The following is a 26,822-nucleotide window of genomic DNA, read 5'->3' as shown; positions in this document are numbered from 1 at the left end:
CTGGAATCAAACAGCAGTGGAGACTCGGCTCCCCCTCAGTCTCTGCAGTCTTTCTGCAGTCTTCTGTTGCACTGCAGGACCAGGACCGGGACCTCTTCTGCCCCTCGCAGCTTCCCGCAGCCTCCTGCCACTAAATGCGGCTCTGTTGAAGGCTTACTTGGGTGCTTTGCCGCAGAATACGCTGACTTCCCGACATCCAGCCTCCCTGTATCCCTGGAGGGATTGACCGCCTCTGCCGCTCGTCTACTTCTTGCGCGGCTTGAGGCGTGGGGTCGAGGCGGCAGGAGGGCTGCTCAGTGTGTGAAAGGAGGAGGGAGCTCCGTGAGGCTGAGGAGAGCGCGCGCCGCAGGGACTCTGAAGACCAGGAGTCCCTGCGCTGCACAGGTGTGCACGGCCGCGCCCCCAGCAGGACACGCCCCCCGGCCGACCAGAAAATAAAAGCGGGAAGCTATCTAATCTGCAGTGGGACTCTGTTGAAGGCTTACTTGGGTGCTTTGCCGCAGAATACGCTGACTTCCCGACATCCAGCCTCCCTGTATCCCTGGAGGGATTGACCGCCTCTGCCGCTCGTCTACTTCTTGCAGCACCCGCTTCGCGGGTGCCGCTGCGCGGCTTGAGGCGTGGGGTCGAGGCGGCAGGAGGACTGCTCAGTGTGTGAAAGGAGGAGGGAGCTCCGTGAGGCTGAGGAGAGCGCGCGCCGCAGGGACTCTGAAGACCAGGAGTCCCTGCGCTGCACAGGTGTGCACGGCGCGCCCCCAGCAGGACACGCCCCCCGGCCGCAACGTCCCTCTATCACCAACGGCCTGACGCTCAGCGGGACGCGAGCGGGACGCCGAGCGAAGCCCGAGCAAAGGGCGGGCAGTCTGTGGCAGTCAGGGGCTGACAGAGGCTGGGCTGGGCCTCCCCCTTACACCTATTGCCACTGGTCCAAGACCTCGGAGTTAATCTGTGGGCCCCGAAGCCAGCATGTCAACCCGCTCCGGTAAGGCTTTGAGGGGCGGCGGAGAAAGTGCCTTAGGGGGTGCAACGATGATTGGCACTATGGACAAATTCATTACCAGGGTCGCGGCTGTCATTGATAAGGAGATTGCAATTTCGGAACGCCGCCTCTCACTAGACTTCCTCCCTTCGAAACGCTCCTCCCTGGGAGCTGTGGCACATGTTTTGTCCCCCACTTCCTCCATCCCCACCACACCTCCGCTTGGGGCCCCCTCTGGGGAGTCACATATTGTAGTACCAGAGGCTGGAATAGACAGGATAGAAAGTTTGATATCTGCTTCTCTCCCCACCAGTCCTTGCACTGTGGTAGCAGAGTCCCGCCCCGCTCATCCCATAGTCAGCTCTCCCGGCATTATGTTTCAACCCGGTTCCAATGTTCCTACACCCGACCTAAAACCACTGTCCCAGACTCGATCTATCCGGGTGCATAGGAAAAGGAAAAGGGCGACCAGCATTCGGAAGGGTTGTTACTCCACGCTTTATAAGCGTCCTAGGTCTCAGCCCCAAAGGGGTCCTACACATCCAGACTCCGGAGGGCCTGAACCACCTGGGAACCCCAATTCCCCGCAGATAGTAGCCGACACCCCGCAACCTCCCCCCTTGGTCCAAACAATACTTGTCTCAGCAAACGAGGGCTCCTCACTCGAGCCCTTCGAGAAATTGGTAAAGTCTCTTCTGGTACCACTCATTGACCAAATTAAAAGTCTGGGGGACAGGCTTGACAGATTTGAACAGGTTACCAGGGACAATTTTTTTTCCCTGAAAACCTTGTTTAAACTACAGCCAAAGCCCAGCGAGGACATGACAGACAGGAATGTTGGGAAAGGGGTTTTAGTGAGCCAACCACTGGGAGATCAGTCGACACTGCCAGCTAAGCCACCAGCCAACGGGAATGCTTGTACTCCAGCCTCCCAGGCCGGCGCGAGGCAGGCAAGGCCGAGTGCTTTCACTCATGCTGCTCAAGTGCATGCTACTCCCTCCCCAGCAGTGACAATTCCTGTGCTCAATCCCGCTCACAAGAAACAACAGAAGGGAGGGACTGGCTCAAACTCTCAATCCCTGGCTGCTCCACACGCAAAAACCAGTGGAGTAGCCATAATTTCCAAGGCTAAACCCACCACCCCTCCGCCTAAAAATCCCTCTCCAGTGGCCATCCCGCAGAAACCAACACGCAAGTGCCCCCCGGTCAACCTCCCCCCCGAGTGCCACCCGTACGTTGCTGTCCTTATCAAAGTTCCCCCCATAAAAGATACCCATCAGGAAACTCACCAGGCGCTAAACAACAAGGTCATCCACTGGTTGAAAACCAATAGACCCCTTCCATTGGGCGTGGATGGCCTGATTCTTGGCGTACGTAGGGTGGGCTGGATCGGACACAGGAAAAAACCTTTTGAAGGTGATTGTGTGGTGGTTAATTTCCAAGACGCAAGAGTTGCCCATTTAATATGTCGCCAAGGGCGATCTGAGGCCGGCGCGGGTGTAGATGCAGTTGATCTAACATTCTTCTACCCGCGGACGACCCCGATTATCCCTTTTATCCATTCCGGGCCCCTTCCTCATAATAACAACGCCCATGGCCAATTTTTCCCAGGAAATACTGTAGCGCAGGCGTATACAGTCCCACCACCACCGAATTGGGGCTTCTGGGGTTGCTGACTTTGTGGCGTTGCCAAGGACACCTTGGCGACTTGGAGTCCCGGTGTGGTGTCCCCCCATTCTGCTAAAATCTATAGCCCTCCGCCCTCATTAGAAGATCAGGTCATTATCGAGACTTCAGGGGAGGCGAGGGTGCCACTTGACCCTTCAGTTGGTTTACCAGCTGCGGGTGCCGTGGACTTATTGGCTCCTGTCGAGACCTGTAGCATTGCGGCTGTGGCGGACCCACTCATTAGGGTTCTCAGCTGGAACGTAGCAGGCCTTGAGAGAAAGTTGGCACTGCCCGACTGGAACTCGCTTGTGGAGCAATACTCCATATGCTTGTTCCAGGAAACCTGGAGCAAGGAGCCCCTACATAAGGCAGGATACTCTACCCATTACTCACCAGCTGTCCACTCAGCAACTGGTAGGGGGTGCCCCTCTGGCGGCCTCCTCATCTGGGTGGCTACTGAACTTAACTGTAGGGTGGTGGAGCGGTATACTAAATGCCCGGACCTTCTCAATATTTCCCTGATAAACCCTCAGGGTCGAGTCATTCTAAACATCTTCAACATTTATGCCCGAGGTATGAAGGGGGTAGAGAATCTCCAGTTATAGCTTGCCTGGAAGCCTTGCTTCGTTCGTCCCCACATAAGCATTGCACTCTGGTGGCAGGCGATTTTAATTGCACCTTCGAGCCCTTGGGCCCCGAAGATTCGCAAGACCAAGAGGCACACGATAATAGGTGGGGGATACCGTCCTTAGAACTTAGTCCAATTAAAAAGTGGACAGAGGTGGCCCTCCAGATTAACTCCATAACCATGGAGTTTGGTCTGAGGGCCGCTAATGGCAGGACTGGTTCCGACAAAGCAGGAGCTCATACTTACAACAGGCCTGGACACTCGTCAAGAATTGATTATTTTCTTCTTGACGTAAATTTGTGGAGCATGGTTAATGACATGGTGATCTTACCCTCCGTGGAGAGTGAACACAATCTCCTCTCGCTCACATTGTCCCATAGGTGGCTATCTGGCACTGAGAGCAGAACTGCTTGCAATCCCACCCCGGATTTGACAACAGTCTCCAATTGCGGTCGACGATTAAAGTGCGCAATGCTGTCACTCTCAGAGGAAAAGACCACTGCCATAAGGCAGCTTCTCATCACAGCTTTAGATAACCTTGACTCTTGCGAGGTTGGGTTGTTGGATGTGACTATTAGGTTTTGCACCCTAACTCAGACTATCAGTGACCTTTTCGTAGTCCCAGCTAGTACCAACAGGAGGAATCCCCGTATAAGGGTTAGACAGGGCTGGTTTAACCAGAAGTGTAGGGAGGCGAAGTCGCTTCTTATTGAAGCAGTTAAATCTAAAATACCCATTAGGACCAGGGTGGCGAGAAGGCACTATTCCCTTTGCCAAAAAAACGCCAAGAAGGAGTGGGAGGACAACTACTGGCAGGACCTCTTGGCAGCCAGCCAAGGGAGAGATGCTAAAGGCTTTTGGGACTTGGTGGGAAACAGGAATCGTCCCGAGGATACACTGAGGACCTGTAGCATTAATGCCCAGACATGGTTTACCCACTTTCAAACACTCTATTCCGCCATAGAAGGCCAGCTTAATGATCCCTTCATTCTTCCGCCATACTCCCTAGATAGAGACCTGGACCTGTTTTCTGTACAGGATGTCACAAAGCAGATTAAAACCCTGGTGCCACTAAAAGCAGCTGGCCCGGATGGCCTCCCAGGAGATATTCTCCGAGCCTACTCAGAAGAATGGGGGGTACTGATCTCGGCCCTTCTCAACGCAATCATCAAGGGAGCACCTGTCCCAGACTCCTGGAAAGGGGCCGTGGTAGTCCCAATCTTTAAAAAGGGTCGCAGGGACTTACCTGGGAACTACAGGCCCATAAGTCTGATAGACTCGAGTCAGAAACTGGCGGGGAAAGCTATTTTGGGGAGGATCTTACAATGGGTGGATGACAACCACATTCTGTCTGACATGCAAGCCGAGTTTCGCTCAGGAACCGGAACTATAGAACAAGTGTTCAGGCTCATGGTACTGTACTGGAAGGTGGTGGAGCTAGGCAAAGGCAGTCTTTACCTGGCCTTTATAGATCTAAAGACTGCCTTTGACCTGGTTCCCAGGGAGGAACTCTGGAGGGTGTTGCACGGTTTAGGGATGCCCCCGTACATTTTAAACCTGCTTATCAAATTGCATAACGCCACCTATGCCCAGGTTAGATGGGGTCTAAATGGGGAAAAGACCGAAAAGATCAGGGTCGAGAGGGGAGTGCGGCAGGGTTGTGTTCTGGCTCCAACCCTATTTTCCCTCTACATCAATGGGGTGGTAGAGCACCTGCTCGGCGAACCAGCAGACGCCCCCACCTTGGGAGGCGTAAAAATTCCAACATTGCTGTTCGCCGATGACACCCTCCTCATTTCAAAAACCCCCCAAGGACTCCAGAAACTCCTGAATCGCTTCCAGCACTTTTGTACCATCAGAGGACTCGTCATTAATGTGGACAAGACCAAGTATTTAGTCATGCACCCCCCTCGTAAACTTGGCCGTCCCCCGGTTCTGAATTCAACCCCCCTTGAAAGAGTGGCAGAATTCGACTACCTGGGAATCCGTTTAAGTGATTCGATGAGTTGGTCCGCCCACATCAACAAAATGACAATCGGCCATAAAAGGGTGGGGGGGGCCCTTCTCAAGGAGTACAGCAACTCTACCAAACAATGTGTTGCTCCATTAATAGATATCTATAAAGCCCGAGCTGTTTCCGCGTCACTTTACGGAGCTGAACTGTGGGGTCAAGGCAAATTGGATTCTCTGAGCAAGGCCGAGAACAAATTCATTAAAGATCTCCTTGCTATCCCGATGAGTACCCCGACATTCCCGGTGCTAATGGATGTAGGCTGCAAAGCAATTGGGGATCAGGCACGCCTTCGCCCTCTCTTGCTTTGGGCTCGCCTGTGGAGGGTTCCGGAGTTAAAATCCTATGCTGACGGGTTAGCAGAGGTGATGTGCTCTGTTGGTTGGCAGAAGATCAAATGGCTCAGGGACATTAATCAACTTTTAGGGGATCTAGGTTTGGAATACTGTTGGCTTAGCCACTCCGCCCCCCCAAAGGACTCTCTAAAAAGACTATATTGGGAATGGGTCTCCACGAAGCGCATCAGCAACCAGCAGCACTGCAATGCCACCGCAGCTTTTTTGCTAATAAAAGATGTTGTTGCCTTTGAGCCCTACATGGATTTAATCACCATCGCCATGGACCGGTCTTTGTACATTAAATTCCGATTAGGAACTCTACCTCTTGCCGACCTTTGTTCCAGGTGGAATAAGTCCCAGTCAGCATCACGTTACTGTGCCCTATGCTCTGATAAACCAGAGACTGTGCCACATTTCCTATTCGAATGTCCGGACTATGGGCGCCCTAGATCACGATGGCTTAAACCAATTTGCAGAGAACTGGGCACTCGCCAGTATACGGTCGCCCTCCGGATTCTATTAACCAATACAGCCCCCCCCCCATTGTTTGTGCTGTTTCCAAGTTTTTAAAATGGGCTTGGTTGATTCGACTAAAAAGACTGTCCGTATCAATTTAATTGTGTCTTAGATAATTTATTCTAATCAATTGTGCTTTTATTCCTTTTATTCTTAATGTACAGTCACATTTTTGACATGCTGTTTTACTTTTCGTCTTTTTTGTAATGCTTTTATGATATATGCATATCGAAATAAAGCAATCAACGAAATGCGGCTCTGCTGCCTCTGTGTACCTCTGTGTGTCCTGCTGTGATTCACGGGATCCACAGCTCCCGGCCTCTCACAGCTGCTGCGCTCAAAGCTGAATCCCTGGCACTGGCCGGGCTCAAGGCTTGCTGCTCCACTGGTCCACGAGTCCGCCGTTGCCGCTCTTGCCACTCTCCCACTGCTCCGCTCTTCTGCAGCAGCACACGCTTAAGCTCACTCCGGTCCGGTTGGTCCGATCGGCTATGCTCCTGCGGGACCTACTGCAGAGCAAGGATCTGCAGGGCTCAGCGGGGGTCCGCGGTAGCTCGCGGTGAAAAGCTTGGCGAAGGCAGCAAAGGCAGCGGCGGCGTCCTCCTCCTCCTCTCTGCTCGAGTGAACGGCTGGCTGGCTGGCTGGCTGTCCGGTGCAGGCACAAAAATACGGCCTGGAATCTGAGCTCTGACTATATAGTGCAGACATGACCCAAAGGTATAGGAGTGCTGCACATGAGCATCAGTTGCATTAAACAAGGACATTTTCATTTTGGTTATAGGCATGGGGAGATTATGTGATTTGCCCAGAATCACAGGATGTTGAGCTACTGCCAAAACTCGGACCTTGTTCCCCAGTTGCAAGGTCTGCGGCTCTGACTGTAACGCCACATCCTCTCCTTAAGGGTAACATATAATCAAGTGATCAACTGGGCAAAAAAACTCATAAAGGTAGCAAAGTATTTAAAAGTGCTTTGCTGCTATTTGAGAAATCAGTAAATATGTCCTAATTTTGTGTTTTTTTAGCACTAACCATAATTTCTATGGGAATAAGACCATCTCATGGAGGAGGGTGCAGAGGCAACAAGTTGAACAAGCTGTGCAGGCGGGAGGGACAGCGGCAGCACAAAGGACAATGGAAGGCAGAGAAAAGAGGGCCAGGGACAACAAACTAACCATGCAGTACAGACAAGAGAGGATGTGGCAATATAAAATAACATTTGAGTGCAGAAGGAAGAGGCAGTGGCAGTACAAACAAACATGCCAACAGACCCGATTCAGGCAGGAGACTCCTGATGTTTTTAAACCCAAAAGGCCTCTATTTTATTTGTCTCCTGCCTAAGATCCCCTCTTTTTGCAATGTAAGTCAATGGGGGAAATCAATTCCCCAGTTTATTTTAAAAAATCTCCCTCTTACCAAGTTTAAGATGTTGGCAAGTTTGGTACCTTGGATCACAGAGGGCAGGAGGAATGGGGTAGGCACACAAACTCAGATAAGAGACGGCAGGAGGGAGATGGTAAGGGGAACCAAACTGATCTTACATGGCAGGCGTCAAGGGTTGCAGTAGCACAATACATCACACAGGGCAATTGGGATGGCAATGCAGTAAACAGGCCATGGAAAGCAATAGGGGGGAAACAGGGCTATGCACATGGACAATAGAGAGCAGAGGGGAAAGATGCAAGGGCAACAAGCTGATGATAGTGGACAGACAGGAGGGACAGTTGCAGCATAATGAACCATGAAGGGCAGGAGGGAGGGGGTGACAGCAGACCAAACAAGCCAGGAGAGAGAGGATAGGTAAATGGAACATGGACACATAGAAAACAGAGGGCAGGAAGCAAGGGGAAAGGGAAGAAGCAGCAAGCTGACCATGGAGGGCAGGTGGGATGGGCACTGGAAGCACTATAATATCATACCCAGAGACAATGAAGGGAAGGTGGGTGGGAGTCTGGGGCAGAATGCGGACCACGAAAGGCAGGTGGTATGGGCAGTGGCAGCGCAGAAGACCATGCATGGCAAGCAGGAGGGTTAGTGGCAGCACGGCAGCCATGGTGAGCAAGAGGGAGGGGACATGGGCATTCACAAAAGACCAATGGGGGCAGAAGGGAGGGGTAGGGTCTGGACACAGACAAAAGAGGGCAGGGGAAGGGACTTCACAACAGATCATGCAAGGCAGATATGAGGAGCAGTTGCAGCACAACAGAGCATGGAGGGCAGAATGGAGTGACTGCAAAATGGACCATGGAGGACAGGTGGGAGGGGATAGGGGCATGGAACTTGGTCAGGCAGGGTGGATGTGGCAGGGACAGGCAGCAGCCATCTGACCATGCTATGCAGGTGGGAGTGGCAGCTCAACAGAACATTCAAAGTAGATAGGAGAGTGGCAGGTCCATGGAATATGGCGGACAAAAAGGAGGGAGCAGGGGCATGCACACAGACATCGGAGGGCAGGGGGAAGAGAGTAGTGACAGCAAGCTAAGCACAGAGGCTAAGCATGCTGCATATAATTGGGGAATGGAGGGCCTGAGAAGAGGGCAGGAACATCAATCTAAATGGAAGGCAGTGGTAGCATATCAGAACATGCAGAGCAGGAGGGAGGGACTGGTGCATGGACTCGGACAACAGAGGGTAGGGAGGAGGTGGATGGGGCTGCAAGCTAACTGTTTAGGGCAGGCAGGAAGGGCTTAGGCAGAACAACGGCCACACATGACTGTAATGAGTGAGCATGGTCATGGACATGAACAATGGATGACAAGAAGGAGGGGGGCAGGAGCAGCACGCTTGGATGGGGGCAGCACAATGCCAGATCAGGCCCTGCGTTCAACACCACCCCCACTGTGCATTGCGATAGACTTCTTACTTCACATTAATAAAAACCTTAGAAATTCACTGAAAAAAACAAAGGTTACAGGGACATTATAGTTAGGAATTCGAATTTAAAAAACCTTAGAAATTCACAGAAAAAAACAAAGGTTACAGGGACATTATAGTTAGGCTCAGATTTCACTCATAAAAAACTGTGAAATTCAACAGTTATAGTTAGCTGAGCTCACTGACCACGTCATGAGTGATGTAATATGTGAGATCATAAGCATTGCGTGGGCGCGAGTCATAGTTAGCTCAACTAATTATAACTGCTGAATTTCACAGTTTTTTTACGAGTGAAACATGAGCCTAACTATAATGTCCCTGTGACCTTTGTTTTTTTCAGTGAATATATATTTATATATCACCTACAAGAGGTCTAAATCATTGAAGGATTTAATTGTCAAAAGTGAATTCCAGGAAAGGAAGGGAGGTTCCCCCAACATGGTTACAGCAGAAACCTGGTTTTAAAAAGTGCCCTAAATGCAAAGCGTGCCAGCATGGCATGAATCTCACTGACTTTAAAACCTTTTTTAATAAAACTATGACCATTAGAAGTTTCCTAACCTGCAGATCAAGTTTTGTTGTTTATTTATTACAATGCTCCTGTCCCAAGATTTATATAGGGAGTACAACTCTCCCTGTATTCAAAAGAATTCTCCAACACAGGCGAGCGATTCTAAATCAAGACAGGACATATCCCATTGCAAGGCATTTTGAGACCCACCAGCACAGTAACCCTGTGAGCCTGCAGCACACCTGTATAGCAGAGGTCCCGAGAAAAGAGAGAGGAGGAGACAGGGAGAGGGAACTCCGAAAGTTAGAGACATATTTTATTTTGGAGTTTAACTGTAAAGAACCATATGGTCTCAAAGTGAATGAGGACTTATATACATGCCTGTCTTGAATAATGAAATGAAGAGTAATAATGTAAAAACCTGCACGACTATAAAACCATAAAATGTATGTTTTTAGTTTGAAAATTTAAGACAGTTATGAGTAGTGGGACACATACATTGCTAGGATTGGTTTTAATCAGTTGTTTTGGGTAAGACATGTTTTTTTATATGCATTTGCACTTTAGAATGTACTGTAGTGTAGTATGTATATACTGAAGGTAGTGATATGCCTATAGGGAAAGGGGGAAAAAAGGCTCTTTCCACTATAGAAAAGGCATCACTCTCCTAGTTTACATAAGCACTAGCACTTTAAATTCAGATTCCTCTTTAATTTTTATGTGCAATTTGCGATAAATACAAGAAATGGTGTACCTTCAAAATAGTTTTAATATGTATTATTTTGTGTAAATCATGATATGTTGTATGTATTCAGCACTAGCACTTTATAGTGAAGTAACTATAAGTTTGAATGATTATGATTGTAAAAGAGGTAAAAAGATGCATATTTTGCACAAAAGCACTTGCACTTTACTTTGCTAGAATTTGCACCCAATTCAAATAGGCACTAGCCAGAATAATATGTTTCTGCCAAAAAAAATGTTAACATGGTTATGCATTTGCACTTTGAATTTCTGACAAGCAATGATTGAAATTGAATTTTGGTATATTTTAGATGAAATATAGTGTTTTAAAATATGAGAATTTAATTTTCCCGCAATACATGTGCACTTTATTTTCTATGAAATTACCTTGAATTTAAGTGAAACTTGCTGCTATGTCGTTGAACTAATGAAACCTTCAAATAATATGGTTCCTATGTTTGGGATGAAATGCGAGGAGAAAAATGCCCACTTTAAAGAAACTGTCCCTGCATGAGAAAGAATGTAAGTGTAGAAAAGAGAACATGTTAAAATATGGCTGCCATTAGATCGAAGAAGTAGACCTTGTTTTACATCATGTTGTGTCCTTTCTTAATGTAATTTCCTGAGTATTTTAATTTGAAAAAATGGTACATTAATCATCGTGTACAAGGCAGCAATGCAAGATGTTTTTCTCGTCTTAAATAAAGCTCAAGTGTGGCTTTAATCCTACCTGGAGTGCCGGATGATTATTTATCAGTGGATAATCTTATATTCGAGATATATATATATATATATATATTTTTTTTTTGTTGCACAGGATGACAGACACTGACGAAGCTGCAGAGCGAAACGCGTCTGTCGGGGGTGAGGGGTTTGTAATAAAGCATTGGGTGAACGGATATCTGAGTGCTTGCCGTTTTTTAACTCAACCGAGTTAGAGAGTGTTGGAATATATATATATATATATATATATATATATATATATATATATATATATATATTATTATTTTTTTGTACAAAGGACGCCGCACACAGCAACTTTGCTGTGTGCGGCGTCCTTTGTACAAAAAATTGTCTTTTTGGCCATTGGTCTGGCCCAACGCCAGCACCCGCTGTGGAGCGATCCTGTGAGCAGACCACATTGAATGAATATATATATATATATATATATATATATATATATATATATATATATTATATATATATATATATATATATATATATTCCAACACTCTCTAACTCGGTTGAGTTAAAAAACGGCATATATATATATATATGTATATATATCAGAGAAAATATTAACAAACCAATTGCAAAACGTTACAAATTTACCAAATAAAGGAGCGTGCCAGAGGCAAGATGGCCGCTGACCAGCCGTTGTCGCACCGACCTCTCTCTCCTGGCGTAGCAATGACTGTGGATACGGTGCAGAATGCGGGTGAACTTGGATGGCTAAGAGGCATTTTATCCGGACTACTGACCCTGCTACACCATAAAGTTCTACAAAAGGCTCTTCGGCGATCTTAAGCAGTGACGAGAAACGGGTTCCTAAAAGTAGCCATGGCACCCCGAGGACTGAAACCGAAGGAAACAAAGGAGCCAAAGATACCAGCGGGTATCACGGCTGAGTCCACAAAACTGCCTGATGGCCCTGAGGTAACTAGAAAGCAAATGGCAAAAAACACGGGTATTACAGCCATAACAGCGGACTCAGGCAGCAAAAGCAAGGGGGCAAAACAGAAGGATGCCGAGTCAATCGTGGCTGCCAGGAAGAAAACCATCAAAGGGGGGTCTGAAAAATGACCAAAAAAAGGTAAACACACCACGGAACATGCTCCGACAACCTACCTTAGCGGAGTCCTTCTCTGGGGTGACCCGGAACACTGCAGTCTCGTGGCTGATGGCGGCAGTACCTCAAGCTGTACGGAGTACACAGGCGATCCATCGCCACCGGAGACGTGCGCACAAGGACCACCGAGCAGGATGCTCACGGATGCGCGGCTGTCAGAGCAGCCAGGCATATTGGCACGAGACGCGAAGGAAACACTGCCGGCTAGTTCGAAGGATGCCGAGAAGGGAGAAGTGCGCAATGAGGTAAGCCGCGTTGCAAGTACAACGGAGAAGGAGGGAACCTCGGGGCAGGAGGGCACTAAACTCAGGTCAGCGTCAGGCGCGAATAGCTTGAATGGACAAACATCGTCAAATGAGGCCCTTAATGATACGGGTAATGGTGCTTTGGGGCAGAGCGGTCAAGGGCAAAATCATGTGACTCCAGTAAGTGATCAAAATACACTTGGGGCAATGGAAGCAGGTGAGGCAGATGAGGCAGCAGGGGCAGCAGACGTAGCAGTCGAGCCAGACACAGAGCCGGAGACAGAGCCAGGGGGCTCATTGCTTGAAAGGCAAGAAGATCACCCACCTCTGGACACAAACCCAGGCGGATTGCTACCCCCTGGCTCACCAAGCGATGAGTGCTTCTTTTCAGTCAACGATGATACTGGCTCAACCTCAGAAGAGGGCTCGGGGGGAAGCTACGTAGGCAGTACAGATGCCGACTCTGACCCAGACCAGTCAGCGTCCGAGAACACAATTCAAAGGGCATCTTTTACCCAAAAGTCAAAACAGCAGAGCTGCCGCCCTCAACAAAGGCGTAAGACCCCCAGCAGTCCCTCACAAGTAGATATGGCAAAAAAAACTTGTCTGGGACTACTCGGCCGCTTCTAATTTGTATCAGGGATGAGCAGTCAACACCAGCAGAAGACGCACATGCCAGCCGCTATCTCACAAGACCAAGCGCCAACAATGGACCTACTCTACGCTACCCTTAAGCAGATGAAGGGGGAAGCCAGATCGGAGAGCACAAGGGCGAAACAGGCAAACAAAAAAATTCAAGGGTCCCTAAGCAAAATGAACAAGCTGTATGCGGAGATGGCAGGTAGAGTCACGGAGGTGGAAGAGAGAACGGGGAAATTGGAGGACGAAGTGACAAGATGGCAGGAGCTTAAAGAGGCCCAGGAAAAAGCAACGGAGGACATACAATGGAAGTTGGAGGACTTTGAAAACGGGCAGAGGCGCAATAACATTAGACTGCTGGGTATTCCAGAGGGAGCAGAGGGGCAGGATGCGCCGGGCTTTGTTATCACACTATTAAAAGGGGCCTTTCCAGAGCTGGTAGCATGGGACTGGGAGCTGGAGGTCCAGCGGGCACATAGGTTCCCTCTAACACAAAAGAAAGTACATGCTACATCCCAAACAGACAGGCCTAGAGCAATGCTGTTTTTTTTAGGTAATTTTCGGGTCAGGCAGGAGATCATGGATAGAGTTAAACCTCAGGCCCGTCGCAGTTTTAATGGGATATACTTTTTTTGCACGTCCAGACTTTTGCCATGTCACGGTGGAGAGGAGGTGGAGATTAAGGCAACTGATCGACCCCTTTAAAAAGACGGGATGTGAAGCGTACCTGTTGTTTCCAGCTAGGCTAAAAGTAGTAGTAGTAGTAGATGGTCAGACCAGAATGTTTTTTTCAGAGGTTAAAGCACAGGCATTTCTAGCAGAACTAAAGGAAAGGAGGGGTCAGGGGAGAACTATGCAATCTGTACGTGAGTTAAGTTAGAGTTACAGGGCCGCAGTCTCAGAATATTTATGTGTTTATTTCACTATGCAATATGAGTTGTGAAGCACTAAAATAAGAACGGAAACCACAGACGAGGGTTTACGGTCATTAGAGGGGAGAGGGGGAGCGACGTCCCAGGAGGCTAACAAGCAGTCACACATAGGTCAGGATTGACCTATTTGCCTGTAGAGGGGAGCAAGGGGGGAGGGAGTCAGATGGGGGGAATGGGAGGGAGTAGGGGGGGCACAGGGCATGGGGGAAGGGCACAGTGGATTGGAATTTAATTCACGGAGAAGGGACCGCAGTTGTAAAGAGTGTATGGGGTGTAATACAGGTAAAGGCAGTCTGACAGACGAATAGTTCAGGCGGTCAGGGAAGAAATCAAAGTCGGGGTAGATTAGGTAGGGATGTAGCAACGGTTTGGCAGGCAGGAAATTCAGAAGCTATCGTTAAATGAATACAAATGTAAAGATAATAACGCTTAATGTATGTGTGCTTAATGATAGGTTGAAAAGGCAACGTCTAGCATTGATGCTTAAAAATCCGAGGGCAGATTTTGTATTTCTCCAGGAGACCCATATAGAGGGCACCAATTCTTTCCTGTTGGAACAACTAGGGTTTCATTTGCTAGCCTACTCAAGACAAGGGGCAAAAGCTAGGGGGATGGCTATCCTATCAAGGTTTAGCAGTGTTGTGATAAGGAAGAAACTAGAGGATAAGTGCAGTAGATGGGTGTTGATAGAATGTTTGATTGGGGGAGACTGGGTCACTTTGGGTTCAATATATGGTTCCACCGAAGATGATCCGGAATTGTTTGACTTTTTAGATTTGGAGTTAGCCACATGGGCCCCAAGGGTTATTCTAGCAGGAGACTTCAACATTAACGGTGCAGCAGGTCTAGAAATAGATGCTAGAGGGCACTATCAAGGGTGGAAAAAAAAGTCTGCAAAGCAATTCTGAGTATGGCCAGCAATAACGCACTGTTGGACGTGTGGGGCAAGCTAAAACCAGATGATCCAGGATTTACCTATTATTCTGCCCCACACAAACGGTGTGTCAGGTTAGATAACTTTTTTGTTTCTTGCTCCTTATTGTCTAACTTGCAGGTGGAAAGATTGCCACGAGTTGTTTCAGATCACAATCCGCTGATAATAACAATCAAAGGCAGGGGGATACGAAAGCAGGAGAGGGGGAGGACATTTGAGAGGGGCCTACTGATGGATGCTGAGCATGTTGGACATATGCATACCTGGATAGAAGGATTCTGGGAAATTAATAGGGGTAGTACGGCATCAGGGAATGCATGGGACGCCTTTAAGGCAGGGGTGCGAGGGGAGACACTCAGCTTCAGCTTGTCCAAACAAAAAAAAGAGCGAGCAAGATTAGAACAACTAAATACAGCTCTATTAGAAGCTGAGCAGAGGTTGGCACAAGCTACGATAGTGCGAGACCGTATTGAGCAGAGTCTGTTCGAGGTTGCGATGACAAAAGCAGAGGCAGAGGAAAGAAGCGCAACAAGGGCGGCCAAAATCTTTACAACACAAAAGGAGAAATGCTACGAATATAGCGAAAGGGTGGGCCATACATTAGCAATGCGAACAAGGCAGAAGGTAGCCCTGGGGGAAATTAAAGAGATAAAGGATCCTATGGGGAACTTTGTTTCAGACACGGAGGATATTCGGGAGGTCTTTTGTCAGTTCTATTGCAAGTTGTATAAAGAGGAGCAGGTTAGAGACCCCGAAGAAATCTACAGATACTTACAGGACTTACCCAGTAATATATTATCAGAAGCAGACAGGGAATCATTGGAGAGTCCTTTAGAGAAAGAGGAGATTTCGGCTGCCATGCTTACCCTACCTTCAGGTAAAGCGGCAGGACCGGACCAGATCCCGGGAGAATTCTATAAGGTGTTCTTCAAGGCACTAATATTTGATTTAGTTAGGACAATCAAGGAGGCGCAACTAGGGGAGTCTTTTCCGGCAAGTTGGGCGGGGGCAGATATTATAAAAAGGGAAACCATTTACTGAGCCAGACTCTACCGGCCAATTACTCTGATAAATTCTGATGTAAAGATTTTTTCAAAAGCATTGGCAGCAAGATTTTCTAGGGTCATAGACACTTTGGTAAGCACAAATCAGCACGGGTTCATACCACAAAGGGGCACCACGCAACATATTAGGAGGGTGATCACTCTGTTTGATGCACAAGAGGTCCCAGGAAACACAATGGCTTTTGGACGCCGAAAAGGCATTTGATCGAGTATCCTGGGACTTTCTGTGGGCAGTGTTAAGACGGGGAGGTTGTGGGGAGGGTTTTATTAAAGCTATCCAGATACTGTATATCGCTCCCACAGCATGTATTAGGGTAAATGCTGGCCGTACCGCCCCTATTGAAATCACTCGCGGCACACGTGAGGGGTGTCCATGCTCACCACTGCTGTTTGCAATGTACATAGACCCACTGATTCACAAATTGGAACAAAATAATCGGATTCCTCCAATGGTAACCAAAAGAAGAACGTGGAAGGTGCTCGCCTAGGCCGATGACGTGGCGGTTATTACACTTTCGCCCACAGAGGCTATCAGGGCTCTAGAGGAGGAAGCAGAGCCGTTTGGGAAGGTTGTAGGGTACGCCGTGAATAAAGCTAAAACTCAAATTATTAAAAATATTCAGGCAATATGCACAGACTCACGGGTGGTTCAGGCTGGGGTGTACTTGGGGGTGACTATCACGGCGGAGCTTGATAAATTGGTAGATATAAATATAAGCCCAGTAATTAAGAATGCGAAGAAAGACCTGGACAGGGTTCATAATCTACATATGTCAAAAGTAGGAAGGGTCAACTTCGTCAAAATGACCCTGCTACCAAAATTTTTATATTTATTGTGGTCAATCCCCCTTTTGTTTAACGCCAGCTGGTTTAGTACAATAGAGCAAATAATAAATCGTTTCGTATGGGCTCATGGTAAAACAAGAAGAGCACTAAGATTCATGTCATTACCTAGGGATAGAGGAGGTTGGGCATTGGCGGATTTGAGGTTATACTATTGGGCAGCAGCCTTACAACAAATGGCGGGCCTTATAGGGGGAGCAGAGGCGGAATCAGGGAGGCAGTCAGGGTCCTTCTCTATCTATGGATTAGTGCTAGGGGATGAAGTAGAGAACGCCTTTTTGAAGTATACTGAACCCAGCTACTTTAAGAGAACTAGATTTAAAACAGTGGATGCAGCATACAAGGTTTGAAAGGCTTTTGCGAAAAGTTTTGGGCTGGGAAGATTCAATGCCTACACTAGGTTATACCAGAACCCCACGCTTCCGCAAGAGATCTTCGCATATGTGACTTTTTTGGGGTGGGGAAGTCTAGGACTGAGGAAAGTGGGAGATGTGATAGGGTCGGTAGGAATACTCCAATTTTCGGAAATACAAGGTACATTTGGCATTAGCTCAAGGAACGTCTTTAAGTACTTACAGATTAGAAGCTTCCTATCTAGCAAAAAAGGGGGAACAAGTGGGTTTGAAGCAAACACAATTTTGGGGATTATGGAGGGGGAACAAGGATGTCCAATCAAAAGGTTATACTCGGAGCTTATTGTAAATAGAGAGGATGATCTAGTAAAGTATGAAACCAAATGGATAAATAAGATAGGAATAGAACAAGGGGTATTTCTGAAATCACTACAACTAGGTCAGGAGGTTCTTTGTTTAGCAGCCCTTCAAGCTCAGCATTTCAAAACTATATATATGCTATACTACACACCGGCAAGAATTGCACAATGGGGGGGTACACAGGGGATCACTTGCCCACGCTGCGATAGCACAGGAGATATACTACATATATTCGCTACCTGCCCTAACTTACAACCCTTTATTGGCGCTATCGAAGCATTCTTGAAAGGATCTTTAAGAATAGACGTTAAGTTAACACCAGACTTGATTCTATTAGGGGTAGGGCAGGACTCACACCATCTTCAGTTTGAGTATTTTCTTTTTGTAGCTATGGCAGTGCTCCGAATATGTATTGCTTCAGCCTGGCGTGACCGGCTACCGCCCACTGTACACCAATGGATAGCTAGGCCGCTAAGTTCCTATAATTTAGAAAAGGCAATCTATGCCCGGAAAGGGAAAAAAGGAAGAGCGTTAGGGCTACGGATATGGATAAAATTGTTGGAATATAATAAATATAATTTAAAAAAATTACCAAATAAATACTTTGAAATCTAAAAAAGACATTTACTAGAAATATTGTGAAATGTTTTAATATATATATTTATATAAAAGCAACTAAAATAGAATTAAAAAGTAAGCACTTAATAATAATAGATGTATTAAACAATTTTAGAGATTTTAGGAATTGGACTCTGGAAACAATAGATATACTATTCCCACTCTAGTTGGTGCAACAGTAGGGAAGGCTTTGGACTTCAAAGGGATTACATTCACTGTTTACACTTCAGTCTGTGCAATATTAGGGAAAGCACCGGCCTTCGGATGGGTTAAATTTACTATTCCCACTCCTGTCTAAGCAATAGTAGGGGATGTACTTCACTTCAAAGACATTACATATTTGAATATCCTTATTAATTAACTAAAATGTAGCTAAAATAAATGAATGTAACATAATTAAGGCTCCCTGTTTTCTGATTTTACTGATTTATACAGATAAGTACAGAGAGAAAACCATTTATTTTCTTGTCTGGATTAATTTTTAAATGTGGATAAAAACGAAATTGGGGGCTTTTTGAGTGATTTTGAATACACTTTGCCATGACAGCAGGTCAATAGATGTGTGGATTGATAGGTAACGTGCTTAAAAAAAAGGAATTTTAGTAAAGAGGCTTTAACACCAGTAGATATGCACAAGGCTGATTCTGAAATGTGTATATTTTCATATTAGTGCATTGATTTATCTTCTACGAGTGTTCATATCACTGAAACCTGGCAGGCATTCAAGCCGGATGCATATGTATTGGTTAAATAAATGTGGAATTATACCAGTTTCAGCTTTTTCACAAAACCTATAATAAATCAGGATAAATACAGATAAGGTTGACAAAAAATAAATATGGATAAATACAGACGGAAATGTCAAAAAAATTAAATACTATATAACTGTGAGTTCTAAACATAATGTACATAATTAATACCTCTGCACCTGCTATGACAGTAAATGTTACTATTAGCAATTAAATAAAAATTATAAAACACTTAAAATAACAAACTATATTTTGAAAATATAAAACATAATACAAACAACACATAACATTAATATATGAACTATATTAATATAATTAAAAAACAATATGTTTTACAAGTATATTATTCAAAACGATATTGCCAACAATATTCTCAACAACAATATTACTTACCTAAAAACAATGATTTTCCTGACAACAATATTTCTGCATAACGATATTTTTGTATCTCCATATTTTTTCCCCAATATTTCTGTCTCTAGACATTTACAACTCGATATTTCATCCAAAAAACAAGAGCTAGGTGAATGGCTGTGTGAAAACTGATAACAAATGTTCACCAAACATTTTTAATACCTTGACAGGAACTGACATAACAGCCATTCCAATTAATTTGGGCAGGAGCAGTCAGCACAGGTAACAGCGTAGGGGCGAGGCGGTGGCGGGGGAGTCGAAAGACGATTGGATAGGGAAAATAACATTTAAAAAAAAAATTACCTGCCACTTGCCGCATTGCCAAGTCAGCGATGAGGTGATCGCAAGGTGAGTGGTTTCATTTTTTTTTTATTTTACTTTCCCTATCCCGTCATCTGTGGACTTTCCAGACTACTTTCCCGCCCCACTGCTGTTACCCGTGCTGGCCACACTTGAAGCTGGGCTGTGGTGAGCTCTAAATTTGTGGGACAATAGTCCGTCAGGGTGGAAGATGTAATGCTTCCCGCTACCCTGACAGACTGAGCTCCGTCCCCTGAACTCTACATCAGGCCCTTTGTTTCCACTGGTAACAAACAGATTAAGTTCTGTATTGCTTCAGTAATTCTATCAAAATGTCACTAGAGATGTTGCATGATGTTACTAATTTGTGATATCATCTGTGAGCATTGAAGCCTAGGGTTGCATAGCTTATCATAAATGGGGAGTTTCCAAGCATTTTATGCTTTGATTCGCAATTACAGTGTCCTTTGCACTAAGGCTTTTATAAGTGAGTTATTCTTTTTTTTGCTTAACATGGCCTAGTTTCTGGTCTTATTAACCCACCATTGTGCCACTTTAATAATGCTTTTCAATGAATTTCTTTGGTTATATAATTATAAATGGCCCATTGACATTGTGAGGAGCATACCTGCTCTTCACTTCTAGGATATAATAAAATACTCATCCCTGGCTGCTAGATCACCCTAACAGTGACTCCCAGTTTTCTGACGGAAAAGAAAAAACATCTTTAGTTACATCTGAATGATATCCAGAACTGGGGCCACATTTATGGCAAAGTCACACAGCATAGTACAGCAAGTCACCTAGCTGCGAATTGCTGCATGACAGGGAAAAGGCAGAAGTGCACTGTATTAAAAAAATATAGCACATTCCTGCCTTTTTTCCTGTGCTGGTGCCGTTTGGCTGTCTAGCGCCAACACAGGCCTGTGTTGTAATGAGGATTGTTTTTGTGCAGGAAGCAGCACCTTCCTGCACAAAACCAATTCCCTAAGACATTGTCCTCTTTCTACATGTGCTGCAGAATGCAGCACACATACAAAGAGGAAGTAACAAGGAGAAATAAAGATAATTCTCCTCATTACGCCTCACCTGGGAAGCTGTAGCATTTTGGCGCATTCCCAGGTCTACCTCTTTTTGTGAATCTGGGAATATGTCAAAATCTATGGATGTTGCTTGGAAACACCCATACAACACCCATGGGATGCCTCCCTGGCAAAGAGTAGCGCCATTTGTGCTGGGTTACGTTACTCTGGATTTATGAAGCCACCCAGGGCCATGGAAGGTGGCTATGCGTGGCTTCATGAATCACATTTTCATCTTCATGGATGGAGGACGTTGCATGGTGCAACGCAACCTCACTGAAACATTTGCACCGTAGTAATTCTGTCACCAGGAATTTCCTGACACTCAACAGACATCTAAGTGTTGTATGCAGTAGAATCTTTGTGGCATAATTTCCACCAATAATTCACAAATAAATTACTACACAGAGCTCTCTTCCTCCTGGCTTCTCCTAACATTAGCACTACATTTGTAGCTTTCTCTGCTCACTGCTCTACTCCATCCTTGGCAGTCTTTAGTTTACATAGATTGCAGCTGGAAAAATGCCCTTCCATCTCTCAGGCACAACATGTTGTATTCACCACTCAACACACATGGTCGGTCAATCAATCAATCTTTAATCAATCAATAGATTTGAATAGCGCTACATGTCACCCGTGAGGGTATCCAGGTAGTCTTAGAGTCCAGTTGATTAGCCGAATAGCCAGGTCTTCAGGGACTTTGGTCAGATTCAGAGTCCCAGGCACTGCTACGCTTACAGCATAAGATTAGTGACTGAAGGTAGGTCTTGTACCCTTTCAAACCCCACTTGTGAAATTTGTACGACACCTGGGTCTCAGCACTTCAACATCCCTCTAATGCCCTGTCAATCGATCGGACCAGCATGACTGAGTCTATGTGCGAACCCTTTGGCCATCAAGAGTACCTGTTGGCGGCATGACAAGAATTGTTTACAACTTAGTGCCAGATTACGACTTCGGCGGTGAGGCGCTGATTCCGCCCCACCGAAGCTGTGGCCGGGCCGCCTGCCAGATTAGAAGTTTCCTCCTGTGAGGCAGGCTTTTTCGGCATTCCCATAGCGGTGCTTCTGAAAATGGGCACCACTACGGGAATGCCAAAAACAGCTCATGCACGTCATGGACTGTAGATTCCATGCGGTGCAGGAACTGATGTGCATGCACCTAGGCCCCCCCCTACGTGCATCCGGAGGGCACAGAGGCACCAGGGGACCCTAAGGCCCCCTTTGTTTCCTCTCCTCCAGGGTTTCATGGAGGAGGAACCACCATGAAAACCCTGGAGGAGAGGGAACTCCTAATATGCTTGGCAGGACCGCTGCGGTCTCGACAACCACTACTCTGCTGCAACACCGCTAGGGAACAACAGTTCCCTGGGGGCCGCAGGGGGCTGTCTGACTTTCTGACTCCTAATAGGGTGGTTGGAAGACTGCCACTGCCGCGCCCCCATGAGTCTTACGGTCCTGGCACAGCCAAACTCGTGATCGGGCCCTAACTGTTAGATATAATTACCCTAACTGTTCGATAACTATGTGGTTGACCTCGTGCAGATCTTTCTGAACACAAATGAACATCTTGTCTTATTATAATATGTATGGGGCGATATTTTCTTTTTATACTCATTAAAAAATCAAGAAAACTATTGGAACAAAGAAGAATTGGTCATAAATGTACTATTTGTGTATAAAACCAAAATTCTTTCAATTTGAAAATGCTCTGAGTGCACCCATTCTCTGGAAAATAATGTCAAGATGATCTCCGTCAAAGCATATTGTGCCATGTTGACTCTTAACAGAAAGCACACATTAGAAGGTCTTCCTGTTGTACAGAAAATACGGTTTGCATCTTTCCAAGCTTGGCTAAGGCAGCGTTGTTTACTTGCACATGCAGCAAAACAGCTTAGAATGCCCTAGATATGCCGTATTTAAGATACAGCACTCCTTGCACAATGCAACTGATACAACAACATCAATGCATTAAAAAAGTGTGGCTGGGTCAGTTTAATGTAAATGTAGAGGTACTTGTATAGCGCACGACTACCCGGAGGCCTCTCGGCGCTTGTATGAATACCGCTGAAGAACCCTTCCTGGCCTTTACCTGTGAAGTGCCCACTCCTGGGCACACCCAAGGTTAAGCGAGGCATCCTAGCGTTGTTGGGGCCGTTGTGGAGATTAAGCAAGCTATTGCCCAGAGTTGCAGAGTGGGACTCATGATTAGAATAGGCACCAAGGCGAGAATTATCAGGTCCGAGGAAATTGAGCCCAAGACCCGCCGAGGCGGGAATTGAACCCTGGTCCCGGGCCAGACTTCTGCATCAGGGTCTGCCGCTCTAACCATTGAGCCACACTTCTCCACGCAAGTAGCCTACTGTATGGGAACCAATGTGTTAGAGCATGAAGAGGTGACAAAGTCACCTTGCATTCTAACATATTGAGCTTGCATGTGACGCATACAAGTGGGCATAGAGCCCAATTGTATGTGTGACATCAGCACGTAATGTCACAAAATGTGACATTACATGCACATACCTACTGTTAGACCTGGGGTTCTCTAGTTGGCTGAGATAGGTACCTTAGTCCAAACAGAGACCCTTGCTTTTAAGTCAGAGAAAGGAAGGACACCTTCTCAGATAGCCCCTGCTCACCCCCTCAGTAGCTTGGCACGAGCAGCCAGGCCTATCTAAAGTATTTGCAACCAGGCTCTCAGTAACCCAATGATGACACCACAAATGAACTCCACACGAGTTTCATAAAAACAATTATATGTTTATAAAAAAGATATACATTGAGAACCCACGATAATAATCCAACATATGCGTATTTGTAATATTTCACCTGGCCGGTTATTAGGCCAGCAAGCCCTTGTAGGTTCTTGCAGTATTAATGAACAATTCTAGATGATCAAATGTAGTCCTTATGCAATGCTATGCAGTTCGTAATGCAAGAATCAGGCACTTCGCAATGTAAAAATAATGCAGTTCGTTATGCAACAATCAGGCAGTTCATAATGCAAAAATAATGCAATGCGTAATGCACCAATCAGGCAGTTCGTAATGCAACAATCAGGCAGTTCGTAATGCAAAAATAATGCAATGCGTAATGCAACAATCAGGTAGTTTGTAATGCCAACAATAATGTACTCTGGCACCAATCACGGTGCTCTGGACTGTTTCTATGCTACTTTTCCTGACCCTCGGTCAGCTACTGCCAAAACATGCCCCCAACACGGGTTTGGTGAAAAGCAAAGTGTAGCTCCACACTCCGGCCCCGGTACTGCCACTTCTCAGCAAGTACGGGCCGCACTGCAAGCTTGAGCGGAGGTTCGCGCTGCGAGAATGGGAATGGTCGAGAGCGTTTCCCTCGGTGCCCACACCCCAAGCAGCAACACACGCACGCTTGCTGAGCATTGCTTGAAGGGTGATTTTGGGCAGTGGAACTCTGACCCCTCGCCCCCGACCCACCCGGACGGTGTTGTTTCGAGGTCCTTCCTTGGCAACGGCAGGTTTGGGACATTGGCGCAGCTCCTCTGGGGATGTCAGTCTGGGCTGATGGCAATGACGGAGGTCTCCGGCTGCAACAGGGCACACGCACACAGCGTCGCTGAGACTCACTTGAGTTCCGGGTGCACACGATCACAGGGCAATCCTCACGAAGGTCTCAGGCTGCACGAAGCACACGCACACAGCGCCGCTGAGACTCACTTGGATTCTGGGTGCACATAATCACAGGACAATCCTTACGAAGGTCTCAGGCTGCACAAAGCACACGCACACAGCGCCGCTGAGACCAACTTCGACTCACTTCGACTCCAGGTGCCTACAATCACAGGGCAATTCTTACGAGGGCTCAGGCTGCAAAAAGCACACGCACACAGCATCGCTGAGACACACCTGGAAACGTTTGTGTTCCTGAGTTTCCATAACAGGGAGCCAGCTCTCAACGGGCCCTTGGCGATACGTTACTTCAGGACACAGCACACAGCAAAGTCCTTTCAAGCAGGGGGACACAGCACACAGCAAAGTCTTGTTAGCCTCTCCCTGGTTAAATCAGCAAACTGCAGGCAAGCCCCAGAACACACAGCAAGGGTCAGTCCTTTCCTTCAGTCTCTTCAGCTGTTTCTTCCTTGGCAGAGGTTCCTCTTGACAACGAAGTAGTTTCAATCCTTTACAGTCTTGAACAGTTCCATTCCAATGTACAGGGGTTTCAGCTCTCCTAGTTATACCCCTAAATGTCTTTGAAGTTTTTGTGCACACGGGGGCACTGAACTCTGTCCAAACCAGTTCTGGGTGTCTCCCTGCCAGTGACACCTTCTTCCTTTGATAGTGGAGGTCTGGATCCTCAATCACTCAGCAGGAGTTGGAGCCATTGTTTTATGGCAGCAGCCCAGGCCTCTTCACCTCCAGGGGCTACTCCTCCCCCCTACACTCCAGATGCAGGTCAGCCTGTTGCTGTCTCACCTCCTCCCCTGGGTCAAGACATTCCCCAGTGCCTCTCACATTCAAATCCAGACAGTCAATCCACAACCAGGCAGAGACACGCAGAAATGTTAGAACACAAAAACCCAACCACTTCTAAAAGAGTGGTTTCAAAACACACAATGCAAAAACCACCTGCACAAAAAGATGTGTTATTAAATTGTGAGTTCAGGCATACTAAATTCCACCTCTCCATCTTAAGCCTAGGGGAAGATAGGCTGGAAACATATTACTTAGCCTTCCCCATTCTGTCCTATGGGCAAGATGGCCTTTCAACAGTGAAAAGAGAAATGGAGAATATTTCACTGTCAGGACATGGTACACACCTCAGTACATGTTCTACCTTTCATATACACTGCACCCTGCCCAGGGGGGGTACCTTGGACCTACCATAGGGGTGTCTGATGTGCATAAAAAAAGAGAAGGGTTAGGCCTGGTTGTGTGCACCTGTCAGGACAACATGGCAGTTTAACACTTTGCACAGGCACTGCTGTGGCAGGCCTGTGTACTTGTGTGGGTGGCACAATTAGTGTTGCAGGCCCACCAGCAGCATTTGTATTACTAGCCCTGGCACACATAGTGCACTTTACTAGGGACTTTACTGGTAAGGCAAACATACCAATCAGGTACAACCAATTACCATTACATTTTACACAGGGAGCACTTGCACTTTGACACTGATCAGCAGTGGCAAAGTGCCCAAAGCATCTAAGTTGGCAACACCATGTCAGAAAAAAGGTCTACGGGAAGGCAAAAAGTTTAGGGAACTTTAGCCAAAAAGGGCCAAGCTCAACACCTACCTTATGTGGGCCACTTACCTTGTAACTTGATTGCAGATCGCAGTCAAGTCACTACAGCTGCTGTGGTCTCTTGGCCACAACAAATAGGTTATTCCACCGTCTAGGGTTAGCAGATATAGGGATGGGGACGCATTGGCAGTACAATGGCCCGATGCACCAAATACGCCTACCTTGCACAAATGAAATATAAAAAACGCAGCGCAACCGATTTTGACACGGAAAATCGACGTAACCCGAAAAGTGACACATCTGCATTCATATAAATATAGAACAAATAAAGCGCCGCCGTTGCGTAAAAAAAGGGATGCAACAGCAGCGTAAGGGGCTTGTAAATCAGCCCCATTATATTGACATTTTTATGTAAGGTGTTTTCCTTAAAGTTGGTGCCCACTTAACGCAGGCTTTAGTTCAGCTATAGAAAGGGGGCTGACCTGGTGTATTAAATATGAGTGACCACACAGCACATCTTACAACGTGCATTCGTGAAACAATACATGGTTTCTTCTTTTTCCTGCGGCAAAGCACCTGTGTGCACAGGAGTGCACCAATTAGAAGATTGCCTACCAGGTACACGTGCCAAGCTGTCACACACAATAACTGCCAAGCAGTGAATGGGGAACTGAAATTAAAGCTAGTCCCTGAATTTAGTTTGTCTTGCTTTATCACCCTAATATCTCATACTTAAGTAGTGAAAGCAGTTTGGCATGGGAGCATTTCTGTCTATTGACACAGCTGCGGGCGCTCTTACACACCTGCTCCATCGAAACCGCCACCTTCCCCGACGACTGGAAACACGCAGAGATCAACCCTCTACTGAAGAATCCATCCTCAGATCCGACGACTGACCTCAAGAACTTCAGACCCATCTCCCTCCTCCCCTTCCCAGAAAAGGTCATCGAGAAG

The sequence above is a fragment of the Lissotriton helveticus genome, chromosome 1_1 (genome assembly GCF_964261635.1).
Source record: "Lissotriton helveticus chromosome 1_1, aLisHel1.1, whole genome shotgun sequence".
Taxonomy (NCBI): domain Eukaryota; kingdom Metazoa; phylum Chordata; class Amphibia; order Caudata; family Salamandridae; genus Lissotriton; species Lissotriton helveticus.
Note: the sequence above shows the minus strand (reverse complement) of the source record.